The sequence below is a fragment of the Rutilus rutilus genome, assembly GCF_951802725.1.
Source record: "Rutilus rutilus genome assembly, chromosome: 14".
NCBI classification, from domain to species: domain Eukaryota; kingdom Metazoa; phylum Chordata; class Actinopteri; order Cypriniformes; family Leuciscidae; genus Rutilus; species Rutilus rutilus.
Window position 1 is genome coordinate 31239990 of NC_140219.1, and position 13963 is coordinate 31253952.

General features: G+C 39.1%; 1 protein-coding gene across 1 annotated transcript in view; it reads right to left on the reverse strand.

Annotated features, from left to right (window-relative positions):
- Positions 1-13870, reverse strand: part of nexmifb (neurite extension and migration factor b) — a 74459-nt gene extending 60589 nt beyond the window's left edge. Inside the window, exon 1 of the mRNA XM_084429945.1 lies at positions 13489-13870. The gene's annotated coding sequence lies outside the window, so the exon portion shown is untranslated. The remainder of the gene's footprint in view (positions 1-13488) is intronic.
- Between the last annotated feature and the right edge of the window lie 93 nt (positions 13871-13963).

Sequence of the window (13963 nt, forward strand, 5' to 3'; positions counted from 1 at the left end):
TTGCATAATTATACATTATATTCAACATTATATATAGCAGTTTAATTTAGTACTGGCACTAAAACTCTGAAAGCTTGAATTTTTTCCTCACACAGTAATTACATTTTTTTTATTAACTGTACACAATACAGATTGTCACTATCCACGATTCATATTGTTGCATTTTTGTGTTGCGATATATTGTGACACCCCTGGTCCGTGGTGTGCGTGGCCATTACACGTAGCATGTAAACATCTCGTTTAGCTCAGGAAATGAGGAATTTGAACAGGTTAATCCTGCTTGCGTGTCCTACTGTGAAGTGACCACAGCAGCCGTCCTCATTTCTCCTGACAACCCTAATGAACATCCTCACATTCTGCACGATACCACTAATTCGAGAAATTTCCAGCACAAAGACATAATTAGACAAACTAATTAGACGCAGTCCTCGCTGCACAGAGATCCTCCGCAGTTCAAGTTATCCGCCTACCTGGCGTGTCCTAAAATAGGCAGGAGCCGTCAAGAACATATATGTTAATTCTGCTCGACAAACACGCTTCGCGCCGTGTGCGCGGAAGCGTGTGCACAACCGTTACAATGTGTCGAGGCAGCAAACATGTTGATCCGTAGGTTTTCCCGTACAAGAACGAGACATATGGGAAAGACTTGTTCATTACGTTCAAGATGCAGTAATATGAATCTCTACAGAAGCATTAAACGAGAGTCAATAGCACAAGGGAGGCACGTATGGATATTCTAATCTCTGGAGAGTTAATTATTTATCGCAAATTGCCCCTAGAAGGGCTTTAAAAATGTTCCGTAGAAGGGAGAACCTGAAATGAGGAGAGGCCGGGGAAAGTGAGAAATGCCGGACAGAACGAGACGTAATTGATTTTAAATGTGACTGGGGAAGCCACGGTCTCCAGAGGAAAGTGGAGCTCATCGCAGCGGAAATGGCAGTGGGAACGCGGCTCTATGAAGATTACAATTAACACTCCGGCAGTATTAAATACTCTGCTAAAATAGACATTAGCAAGAAAAAAAAAAAAAAGTGTTACATGAAGCCTTTCAACAGAGAAGGGAGAAACGGAATATGTGAACACTTCTTGTTTGGGGGCTTGAAGTATGAAAACATGATTATTACATGTGGATCAACATTACAAACCTTGAAAAACAATTCCCCGGATCAAGCTGGATTGATTTTACTAGGCAAATTCACGTCTTCTCATGAAATCAAGTCAAGTCACCTTTATTTATACAGCGCTTTTTACAATACAGATTGTTTCAAAGCAGCTTCACAGTGATAACAGGAAAATAATGCAACAAAGTTTGTTTCCAGAAGAAAGTAAGTTCAGTGATGGTTCATTTTTGTTGTAAAAAAGTTATTAATTTAGTTCATTTATATACACAGTTGGTCCATCACTCTGTAGAAAAGAGTGATGTCATCGTCCAGCTCAGTTCAGTTCTCATATAATGGGTGTCAATGCAGGCAGATCAATAATATTGTTGAATATTAAGTGTCCCCGACTGAGCAAGCCAAAAGCCATCAGGTGACAAAATGGAGACCTTGGGAGAAACCAGGGCTGTGTTTCCCAAAAGCATTCTAAGCCTTAGTTGATTGTAGAGACCACTGGTGGCAATTGTTCACCGATCAACTTAAGCTTACGATGCTTTTGGGAAACGCAGCCCAGGCGCAGTCGGATAGTGTGATGAATGGTGTGCGAGTTGAGGGTGGGACTTCTCGTTTGCCCTGACCAATGGCAGATGGGGAGAGAGGATGAATATCGTTTAAACATCTAAAGCACGGTTTGCCAAATAGAGGCTTGTGTATTAGACATATTAGAATTGTAACTTGCAGTGTAACACAGTTTTGTCGAAATGGGTTTGGCTGACAAAACAATCCCTGATCTAAGGTAAGATGAACAATCTACAGTAAGTATTTTAGCCCCAAAACTGCATCTATAAATTGACAAATCAGTAGGAGAGGGGTTCATCCAAGATTCTTGCACAAGCCTGAACCTTCAACCTTCAATCTTTGTTTACAATAACTCATATTTATTTATTTCTTTAAACGATGTGGCGGCTCAGTGCATCTTCATTAGAGTATTGAACTGACAAATAAGAGCAGGAGGGAGTTTGTGCACTAGGCCTGAGTGTTGTTCTGCTTTGGCTTTTCCCATAAGCCCTGTTCTTGAGTCAGAGCCCCAGGGGCGGCTGATTTAACACGCCTGCTTGTTGTGAAAAACAGGTGCATGTGCACGGCCTGCTCATCACTGGTGTAGCTACATTAACTCTTCCCTAAACATTCACTGTCCTGCAAATACATTAGCTATGTGTTTTAAAGTCTAGTGCACTGCTACAGGAAGCTTATAAGGCAGCATGCTCACTGAAATGAAACCTCATAATGCATATTTATAAATAAATCAAATATATTTAGACTAACTGGAACTAGTCACAATGTGCAAGTGCATATTGTTCCCCTATTGTTGGTTTGATTGCTTCTATTGCTCTCCTGATCTGTTAATCACTTTGGATAAAAGCAGTAATGCCTATTATTAGATAGCCCAGTGAATTAAATACTTCACAAGTGCAAGGTAATTTATCTCACTTGATTATTTTCTTACTTGAAGCATGATGTAAACAAGCCAAAAACTACTTCACATTATGAACAATCGAGTTAAAACAAGACAACACATTAAAACCTAACATTATGAAATGGATATTGATGACAAACATTAGATGAGTTATATATTAATGCAGCAAGTTGCTCAGCAACTATACCTGCAATTACACTGAATCTAGACGCGAGTGGCACAATGCATCAAAACTGAAGTGTTCCCATTAAAATCAACAAAGCACCCATCTGCAACACTGTTTACATGCTAGACCACTTCTGCTCATCGATACAGTGATCAATAGAGTTTACCAATAGCATGTTGATAAGCTAAAAATGTAAGTCCCTTTAAGGCAAGTCATTTCACTCGGCGGCCATCTTTGAAACGAGTAGAGCTCCTCTCTCTTTGAATGGGGAAACATCAGATTCTCCAAAACTGTTCGCCAAGCTTATGCTTACATTACCAATGAAATCTGACAACAACTGTCTCATAAATTTTGTTTCTAAACTCTTGAATCATGACAGAAAACGACATTTTTCAGGCTGGATTAAGCTAATGCACATGCGTAGTGGAAGCGCGTCTGACTGTTTCTATGGGAACCGGAGCTTCTAACGGCAGCTGCAGTGACGCGATGACTTTACCAATCAGCGATTGGCTCTCGTTTAGAAGGCGGGACTTATTCCGCCATATTGAGCGGTGCACTTTTCCCCATTCAAAACAACACGAGTGACCCGGCTTGTGTAATTCTATAGTCTTTGGTAATACTCTTATAAGTACAATAAATAAATAGTGCAAAAAAAACGAAATTATTAAAGTATAGTTTTAATCACCAATTTGGGATTGTCTTTCTCATGAAGTGCACATGCAGTACTGCCTTAGATATTGGCCAAAATGAGATCCATTGCAGAGCATCATGAAACAGCCCTCACTTTTGGGAGCAATGCCGTCTAGGAAGGCAGCTCAGGGTTTCATACGGAGTCATTGTCATCGCTTGCACAACTGAGTCAGTCGGTGACTAAAGCGTGCAATGACCTCGGTTAATGTGTGAGTCAGACTAACTACAAGGAACACGAATTTAGAGTGGTGTTATTAATACAATTATGATTAAATACGCTACATCTTAGTGATTTGACTTCCTACAGATTCATCAACGCTCTACAAATGAAGAAATTAAGCAAATTTGAACCGTAATAGAAAATTAATTGGTGGTGCTGAAGGCGCTGGAGCAGATACACGGATTAATAATGAATAAAAAGGAGTTTTCCTTCTCTTTCTCTCCTGTTTGGATCTGGTGGTGTGTTTGAAATGTCTTGAGTCCAGTGAGATTGTGCCAGTGAGGTGGAGAAGCGAACCCTTGACAGGTCCCAGTGTGACACCGCATGCTGATGACAGCCCTGTCTGCCAGCTGGCTCAAGCTTCCCGGCCAAGAATGAGTCTACAAACAGGTGAACGTCTCGCTGCCTGCACTGAGAGATGAGACACCGTTTACAGAATAGGTTCACAGTGGGACTAGGAGCGATGGCGGTATGCTGTGCAATCAGAGTCCGAAAATAATGCTTTTTTTTTTTTTCATATTTTAACCACCAAATATAAGGAAACAAATCACAACGTGTCGTAATTTTTTAGCAGTGTGTCACTGAGAGATGTGGACTGGCTCATTTCATATATGTGAAAACAAGAGGGGACAGAGCCTTTGCAGCTGCCGACCCAAGGTTATGGAAGAGTTTACCACAGTATATTAGATTATCATCAACCCTGAGTTTAAAAGGCATTTAAAAACATTCATTTTCACACTTTAGCTTTTGATCATACATGAGTGTCGAGGAACTGTTGTCACAGGTATTGGTTTTTAAGAGTCTGAAGATTGTTTAGGTGTATTTAAGACTTAAGAATCTGAGAGTATACATTTTGCATATTCTTTCTTTATAGTTATTTGTGTTTTAATGTTTTATTGTTTGTGCAGCACTATGGTCAACATTGTTGTATTATCATGTGCTTTATAAATAAATTGGAATTGGAATATACGACGCTGCAAGTGACCCAATAACCTGAGCTGTTATATACGGGATATAATATGCGAGGAAAATGGGCAAAATAATGCAATACAATGTATAAGCCAGTAAGAAATGTCCTCACTGCATTTTGCATTGGCAGCTGTGATAAACACGTGGACAAAGCATGTGTTAAAAGTGTTTAAAATGATATTGGCTTTTCAAAACATCCTTCAAAGTTCTCAGTTCTGAACAACTGAAATCATTTGCGGCACAGAGTAAAAAGTCAAAGGACTTCAAAACATGATACTGCCAACCTCTCTGAGAATAAACGAGTTTAACGCTTATCATCTGACAGCCATACCACATGAAACAGACTAAGGGTGCGTTTACATGACAACGATATGCTTAAAACGGAGAAGTTTTTCCTTTGAGTTTTCCGCGTTTCCATTGTCAAAACGATCCCCATTCACACGCGAAAACGCCTAACACTGTATTCTGCTGCCGGGCCATTAGATGGCGATGAAACACTATAGACTGAATAAGTACTACGCATGTGCATGTCATAATCATCTTCAGAGATTTGCCGTTTTCAAAAACGTACAATATAAAACCCGTTTTCAAAAGTTTGCGTTTTCAGGCACCAAAAACGCCGTTGTTGTGTAAACGAACGGCCAAAACACATGAAAAGTTTAATGTTTTTAGTTGAAAACTGTCATTTAAACCGCCCCTAAAACAATTTCCTACTGCTCCACATTACAATACATTATACTAGGGGTGTGCGATATCACGATATCATATCATTACGCCTGCTGGACTCATGGTACGGCAGCAAAGTTTCTTGATTATTACGCAGGAATGAGAGTATAGTTCCTAGCCATATCAGCCTAGAAAATCGCAACTTTACATTTTCCGTCGGTCTTAGTACACGATGTAACTACAGAAGAGTCAAGTTTTAAATAGGAAAAATATCGAAACTCTTTGTTAATTTTTTTGAGAGAGACGCTAATGGTCTTGTCCATTACTGGACTTAGTTATCTTTCGAGTGTTATTGTGCTAATACTGTCAAATACACACAAGGTTTACATAAACAAAGCAGGTTATGTCAAAAGTGAAAGCAAACAGAGAAAATCTGCTTGTCAAATGCGTGTATATTAGACGCGTCGCGTGCAGCTCTTAAAGAGACAGTAGCCTAATAGTAAACATGCTGCCGCTTGTCCTTAAAGAGATAGTTCCCCCAAAAATATATACTATGGAAGTCACTGGGGCACATCAACTGTTTGGTTACCCACATTCTTCAAAATAACTTTTATTTTCAAAAGAAGAAATTTAAGGAACTTATTCGAGTTTAAAACAGCTTGAGAGAGTAAATTATGGGAGAACTATCCCTTTAATGCTAATTAAACAACAAAACGCAAAGAGGAAATCACTCACTGCTCTTGACTGAGAACTTAAATAGCTTTTAAGTATCAATGTATAATTTATACAATGAAGTTGATGTGTTTTATTTTCATATTTGTTCATTTTAAACGCTTTCTTCAATGCTACTGTTAAATACACCTACTGTAGCTGAAAACATAAAGCACTGGTTATTTCATTTGGACATCAGTTTGGCTGTAATGCTCAGTCACAAAATAGTAAAACCAACATGAAAAAGAATCGTGATAAAATCGTGAATCGTGATTTTCCTGAAAAAAATCGTGATATGATATTTTTGCCATATCGCCCACCCCTACATTATACTATCATTAAATTACACCATTAAATTCCATTCTTTAAATGCATTGGAAATTTAACCCATGAAATAAATCCAAAATGGTCACTATTTCCCATTTATTCCTTTTGCTTGACATCTAATTACATACCAAATCTTCCCTCTATAAACTGACCCCTACAGGGGCTTGAACTTAATACCCTCTGTAACAGCCCTGATCACCATCATACCAACCTTTTAAAAATTGGATGAAAGAGACGAGCATGAAAGATTATTACAGTGCTCATTTCTGGCGCTCATTTGGTGGTGTTTAAAGATCCTGAAACCAGAGCCGCCAGCCTCAGAGGCCGAGACACACAAAGACTCTAGTGTCACTGCAGTCCACTGATGATGGGGGGTTGGGGAATGGAAACGCCACCGAGCACACAATTAAAACCCCCAAGATAAAGCAGGATCTCTTTCTGTGAAGTCTCTAGGCTATATATATATATATATATAATGCATTATAAAGCTATTTTAGTGTATTATGAAGGCATATAGCATTCATTACATTAATTACGTTATTTGTTGCACGTGTCGCTGCAGTTCGGAAATGAAATGTCTGGTAAGTGGTGCTAAAAGATTAAAGCTCTGTTGCGCTGGGAAATAACGTAACGCCTATATTAAACCCGACCCTAAACATAACCAATAGTGTTAACGAAAGCAAACGAGAGATAAAAACAGTACATTTGCTGAAGCAATCATGCCATTTTTGCTTGCTTCTACACAGCTTTGAGCTCTTTTAATGTGACTGGTGTTTCACAGGACTTGCTTCACAGAGCACTGCTGTACCCGGTGAGCTTCCGAGCAAGTTTACCACAGTAGAAAAGCCACACGTATGGAGCTAATTGTGTGATGTAAACATGGCAAAATGTATTAGCACACAAATCACTATGGTAAAAGTGTTTTGAGGCCATAGCATAGTATTGTGCAAGGAATCACTAATCTGACCCTTATCATAACTGTGAACAAGTATCTTTACACGAGTTTTGCAAAAACAAAAATCATGTATATGCATGTTTTTCTGAGCTTGATCTAAAATATATCAGTAAAGTCAATTAATCGGCTGCCATTTTGAACCGGCATAGGCCAATGACCAGGTTTGCTTGGTGGATTTACTGAAGCTTACCTTCGAGTCAGTTTCGAAATCCACTGTCATCCTCATCAGTGCATAACCAACAATTTTGAGGAAATTTAGATATATATTTAGCTTGAATTGGATATTGAAAAACACCTATACAGCTTGACTACTTATGCTGATCAAGTGTTTTGACACTCTTGCTACTCTTTTAATAGGTATAACTATTATTTGGTGACCATTAAATGAATATATTACCAGTAAAAATGTACAAGTCTTTTGTTTTGAATTGAGAAAATGTACAGGCCATAAATACTTCCTACTGGCCATTAAACTTTAATTTGTACGCTAATATTTCATTGAGTTTCGTTTAGGTGGAATAAAATCAAGAATGTGCTCTGTAAAATGTATAGTAAATGTAAATGTACATGTATAAACGTAACAGTTAGAAAAAAAAACACTTTTGTCTTCCTAGCTAAACATCACTTTGTGACGTTTTCAGTCACTGAACTTTTCTGTGGTCGGCTGTTTTTTATCTCTTACAAAAATGCAATTACAATAATATTTAGTGTGGAGACGACCATTCACTTTGTGATTCTGCCTTCTGCTTCGATGAAATCAAGCGCTGCGTTGCACCTGCAGTCATCTCTACGTGAATCACCACTGTTGACAAGCGTCTGCGTCGCACATGGCTGGAATATGATTTCATCAAAGAGCTCTTGACCACAGCCACTACAACCCAGCAATTTACATACAGCGTAAAACCACCACAGCGTTCACAATGAAAAAACCCCCCGCTCCATCAAGAGCTACTTCAGCCGAACAGCTCTGCTTATTCAGATGTGTGCTTCCACGCCAGATTCTCATATCATGCAGATATGTGTGTTCGGTACAGATAGAGCGTATCCCATGTGCGTGGCATTTTAATATGGTTATAAATGTGAGGGAAACAAAGACGCGCGCTTTTAACATGTGCCAAGAATGAGCAGAAAAATGTTTTGTGTGCCAGAAAGAGAAAGTATACAGCTTTCCTGAAGGCTTTGCTCACACTGTAACAGCATGGGGAACTGCACCAAAAGTCAAGCATGGCTGAAAATACCACTGGCTAACATGACTCGAAACGTGCTTTGGACAGGCAGCTTATGTTTTGAGGCTGTGATGTCCAAAGGTGTTGTTTAGATCGACTACTCGCTAAGACCATGATGCCTAAAAGTGGCATAGACATTGACAGCTCACTTGATTTTAAACCATGACGCATAGTAATGTCATCTAGGTAGGCAGCTCACTAGACTTTATGACTATGGTGCCCCAAAAATGCTATGTTGGCAACTCACAATTCAGTCTAGGTAGGCACCTTACTCGTTTTTTTTGTCAGACTGTGGTGCCCAAAATCCACTTTACGTAGACAGCTGACATGGCGTTTTGTACTAAAATGCACAGAAATTCTGTCTAGACAGCTCACTAGGTATTCAGACCAAGATGCCCTAAAATACTGTCCAATTAGGCAGCTCTACTTAAGGGTTCACTTACACTGCAACACCATAAGAAAAGCATGGCTAATGCCCAAAACTACTAGAAGCATCTCAGCAGAGTGCATTATGGCATTCGTTTTCAGCGGCACTGGTTCCGCATCTTTCCCCCATTCTTTTTTTCCCAAAGGGATTTTAATGAAAGTTTTTGTTAAAGCATTATAAGCCCCAAATCAACCAAACCAGCTAGGTTTCGATTTGAAGCAAAAAAACAAAAAGAAAAAGGTACAAGATGATGAACTTAACAGCTTTAACGAGGAGAAGAACTGCAATCCCATGAAGCATTGTAAAGGACATAATCGCATTAAAAACATGGTGAAATATAAAACTATTCATTTAAAGAAATTTATTATATATATAGAAACAATATATTTTTAAGGTTATTGATTATATTTATATATATATAATGAACCCCTGAAGACTAATTTGGCACTGGATCCTTCAACATTTTCCCATAATGTTTTTTTTTTTTCAATTTATGAGTAAAGTAAACTTGACGATACTTTGACCTTTATGTTCTACAGCGTAAACTGCACACACTCGCACACACAGCTGTCTTATCTAGTTTTAACATACTTTTTTCCAAAATAAACATAACTGCTTCAAAATTCACGTTTTCGGCATTTACGTTGTAGAACAAAACGTCAGAGTATCGCCAAGTTATGTTTACCACAGGCTTTATTTTACTAATAAACTGAAAAATAAACATATAAAACCTCATTTGCAGTACGTCACGAGAGAGGGAATTTTCTCTTTTGGCACGATTTGCTCGCTGCGAGTCATTGGTGGAATTTTCTGCACAGCATCATGGGTAATGTAGTTTTCACCACGCATTTCACTTTTAACCACAATTACTTTAAAAAATAAGTTGAAATAATGTGAACAGATGGCTTCAACAGAAGCATTTAGCACTGATTAACAACCTCTGAACTTTGTCTATTAAAGGTTTTAAGTTATGGTTAAAAATCTTACTTTTTTTAACTTGAATCTTGCACTTTATTGTCAATTAGAGAACAATGTCAAATCAAAAGCAAGACATTTTAACAGGCCAAACGTGAATTATTATTAACATCTCTGTGATTGCCTTCACTGAGCTGAAACGCTAGCCTGGCTCCTGAACCTTAGCCTCAGGTGGGCCGGTTGGAGAGTCTCAGGAAGCCTGACGCTGAGGCCTGTGTCCCTCAGGAAAAGCCTGAGCTCTCTCCCCCCTCCGGCCATGAAAAGCAATCAAGAAGCGGAACAATCTCCCATGGACCTCACCTCTGTTTAATTACAGCGCCGTCTCACTGAGCTTATCCACGCTCCGAGAGAAGACATGCTGCAATCTGACTCAAACACAGAGAACATGAAGCATGTAGCGACCGAGTGCTACTGATATCAGTGTGGACAATGCAAACCATCCAATGATTGGTGGACCTATTTTTGAATGATTTTAATAACTAGGAAGCAGTGTGACCGAAGGCTATTACAATTTTTAATGGCGGTTAATCACCATTTTGTACGATTCATCGCACACTTATCGTGAAATTAACATGTTTATTTTGTCATCATTTGCTATATCCAGCAAAGTAAACTATCAGATTGAAGGGTGATTCTCACAAAACTGTATTTTCTGCAAGCTTTTTATAAGGTCAATTTAGGTGTCTTTTAGGGGTGTAATGGTACATGAATTCGTACCGACTACAGGACTTCCGGTACGGTGCACTTGTGCTGCAACATTAAGGTCTCCTGTTCGGGAACACTTGGGTTTCCCAGTGAATTACGGAAGCAGTACACAACGAAACCAGCGTTGTAGCCTAACCACCATTATTAACCACCAATACTCGCAATAAGCTCTGCGTTTTGTTCCTTTCGATAAGAAACAAAGTGTCATCTTTCAAATTCTGTACGTTTTATCACGTAATTAAACAGAAAAACGTATCATATCTCGTGTAATCGCTCCATCAGCGTTTCAACGGTGGAAAGACATCAGTAAAACAGCTTGTAAACAATGTCACGTAGCATTACGTAATTCACCTCAGGAAAGTCATTCAGTGTCCACAGCTTGTTAGTCAGCTAGAGAAATGAACTCTTTCGCTAAATATATACACTATATTTATTATATTTTACTTAACCTGTTAGTGATGTCTTGATTATTTAATGTAGGTTTAAATAAATCTGTCATAGAAATGACAGCCACTGTTTCAACAACGAATTGGAGTAAAAACATATAATTAGATTTAGAAGTTACATGTTTGCATACAATTTGTTATTTGAGTGTTGATTATTATATCTAAAAGCAAATAGCAACTGAATTTAGGCTAACAATTTAGTCTGTTGTTCACCTTTAATATTATAGTGATGTGCAAGGGCTCACAATATAGTTTAAAGCATTAGGAGAGATAATTTGTTTATCCTTAAGAAAGTTTTAGTTATAATTGAATTTATTTAAAGACAGAGACACAATTTGTTCAGTAAACCACTGTTTAATAAAAAAAAACAGGAACGTCAAAAAACCGAGGTACGTACCGAACCGTCAGATCCGTGTCCCGTTACACCCCTAGTGTCTTTACAAAAAAGGACACTTGGAGACTCCCAAAGGGACGAAAAATCCCAAATGATGCAAGGAATCCATATAATTCATAAATGAATGCACACCAAAGCACCCATGAAAATTTGCAGTTTAGCTGATCGCACACAGAGAAGTGAAATCGGGTTAAAGAAACTTCCGCCATTGGAAATGCTCTCGACTTCTACGTGATGCAAATTAAATTATTTTGTCATGTTCATGATTTAGAATTATATAGCTGATAACAGATAAACGATAGCAAATAAGATAAAAAAATATATATATTTGAATTAAAATAAACAGTATTTTGCACAATATTTATGCCAAATTCCATTCAAAATATTGAAAACCAGAAATCACGTCGATTAGACGACCCTATTAGAACTGACAACATTTTAGTGCAATGAGCAGTTAATCAGGCATTAATAGCAGCTAATGCTGATAATCTCACAGTGATTAATCTGCCCGGCCGTAACTTGGTCTCACTAATTGAAACATACTCAAGTTTCCTGTGAATCATCAAGGTAGCCTATGTTCTCTACTCGCCACAAAACCACTTAGCAAAACTGTTGTTGTAATGTGGCTAAGAAGGGATTTTTCCCACTGCAGTAGAAGCTTTCAGAAATCCTTTCAATTAAACCAACAGAAACAATACATTCACAACGACAGCGACGATGCTTGCAGTCCAAGGCAAATCAATGCAAGCGAGTAATGCGTGAAACAGAAACATAACGGTGGAAATAATGAGTGGAATTAATGGAATGCTGCAAAATAAAGGGTAAAATAAATAAATAGAAACCAGACCTGGAATGTCATTAAATCAAAAATGATTGAGAACAAATACAATGTGGGGGTGGAAGAGGTTGTTCAACACAATTTCACTTAAATTGTATTTCTCTCGCAAACTGGTTCAATGCCATCTGGTCACCTCAAAAACATTCATCCTTACAGAGAGCATTGTTGAGAAGACCATAGGGAAGAAAACCGGCAGACGGTATGACTAAACGCGGGGAAAAAAGAACGAAAGAAACACACTAGTCCATTGATAGACTTGTGACTCAGTGAGTGAGCGGCACAGATCGAGCTGACATAGTGCTCAAAACTGCCAATGTATTCAATCAGAAGAGATTCGGTTCTTTTATATGACTACAAACTAACAGTCGTCACCACATCATTCTTCAGATGGATCGTGCATCAAGCATCTGAGACACATGCTTTAGTCTGCACACTTGGACACAGTCACTGATGGGCACTAGGTTTTGAGACCATAATGTCCAAAAATGCTGTCTAGGTCAGTCATTAATTGTCAGGCATGAGATTGTTCTTGAGACAAACACTGCATTTCCATACTGTTACTGAATAATGACAATAAGTTAATGAACTATTACGCATCTCGAAGGGACACAAGCATAATGTATTTTAGGACCTCAAAAATGACCTCATATTTGTTTGATCTACACTTTTTGGCACAAGACAATAAGAGTATTAGGCTATTACTACCTAGATAGCATCATTGAGCATATTTAAAACTGTGCCTATGATGGGGAAAATATGAAATCTAAGTAAGCAGTCCACTTATGATGACCAAAAATGCCCTCTATAGGAAATCGTAATGTCCAAAAACGATTCCAAGGCTCAATGGTTTTTGTTTTTTTGGCACCATATGAAGTCCCCTAAAGATGTCTATGTATGCAGCTCTAGAGATCATGATGTTCCACAATGCTGTCAGTGTAGGTTGAGTCTATGGTGCCCAAACATGCTGTCTATGGCAGCGCACTAGGTTTTACGACACATGCCCCCCCAAAAAATGCTTGGTTACGAGTCAAGTGTCAGAAGTGAGCTGCCAAAAGTAACATTAATACGCACATTATCAACACCTCCTCCTCATCACATCTCACAATATCAATATGCACTGTATAAGAACAGTCATGCAATGCATGCATATTGGCAAAGTGGTGCGTTTTCGTCCGTATTTCATGCAGAACAGCACTTACCCATTCTTTACGCTGCCAGATAGTGTTTATTTCTTAGCGCCGAGTTCTTTTGACCACAATGTTGAAATAATTTCCTTTAATCAGAGGCACTTGTGCATGTTTTCGCGCATCCCGGGCCTCCAGTGCGAGCGCAGGTGGACGCGCCTCCCGTCAGTGATGGAGAACAGCCCGCGGATTCTCTCTCCTCTATCGCTCCATCTGTAAGGACAGCGTCTTAAAAGACCACTCATCAGCTCCAGCGTGTCTCCATCTGTGCATCAGCCGCTGGATGCTGCCATTGTTCGGGCTGCGGGGTCTCGGTGTGGTGGTGGTGGTGGTGGTGATGGTGATGATGGGCGCAGTCTCGTAAGCGCGTCTCTCCGGCTCCGGCGCGTCAGAGTGCGCGCGCCCTCAGTGCTCAGAGGCTCGTGACGTGTGCGTGAAGGGGAGGTGCTACAGGTGAAAAGGCCACAAAGTTTTGATTCTCGTTTTATCA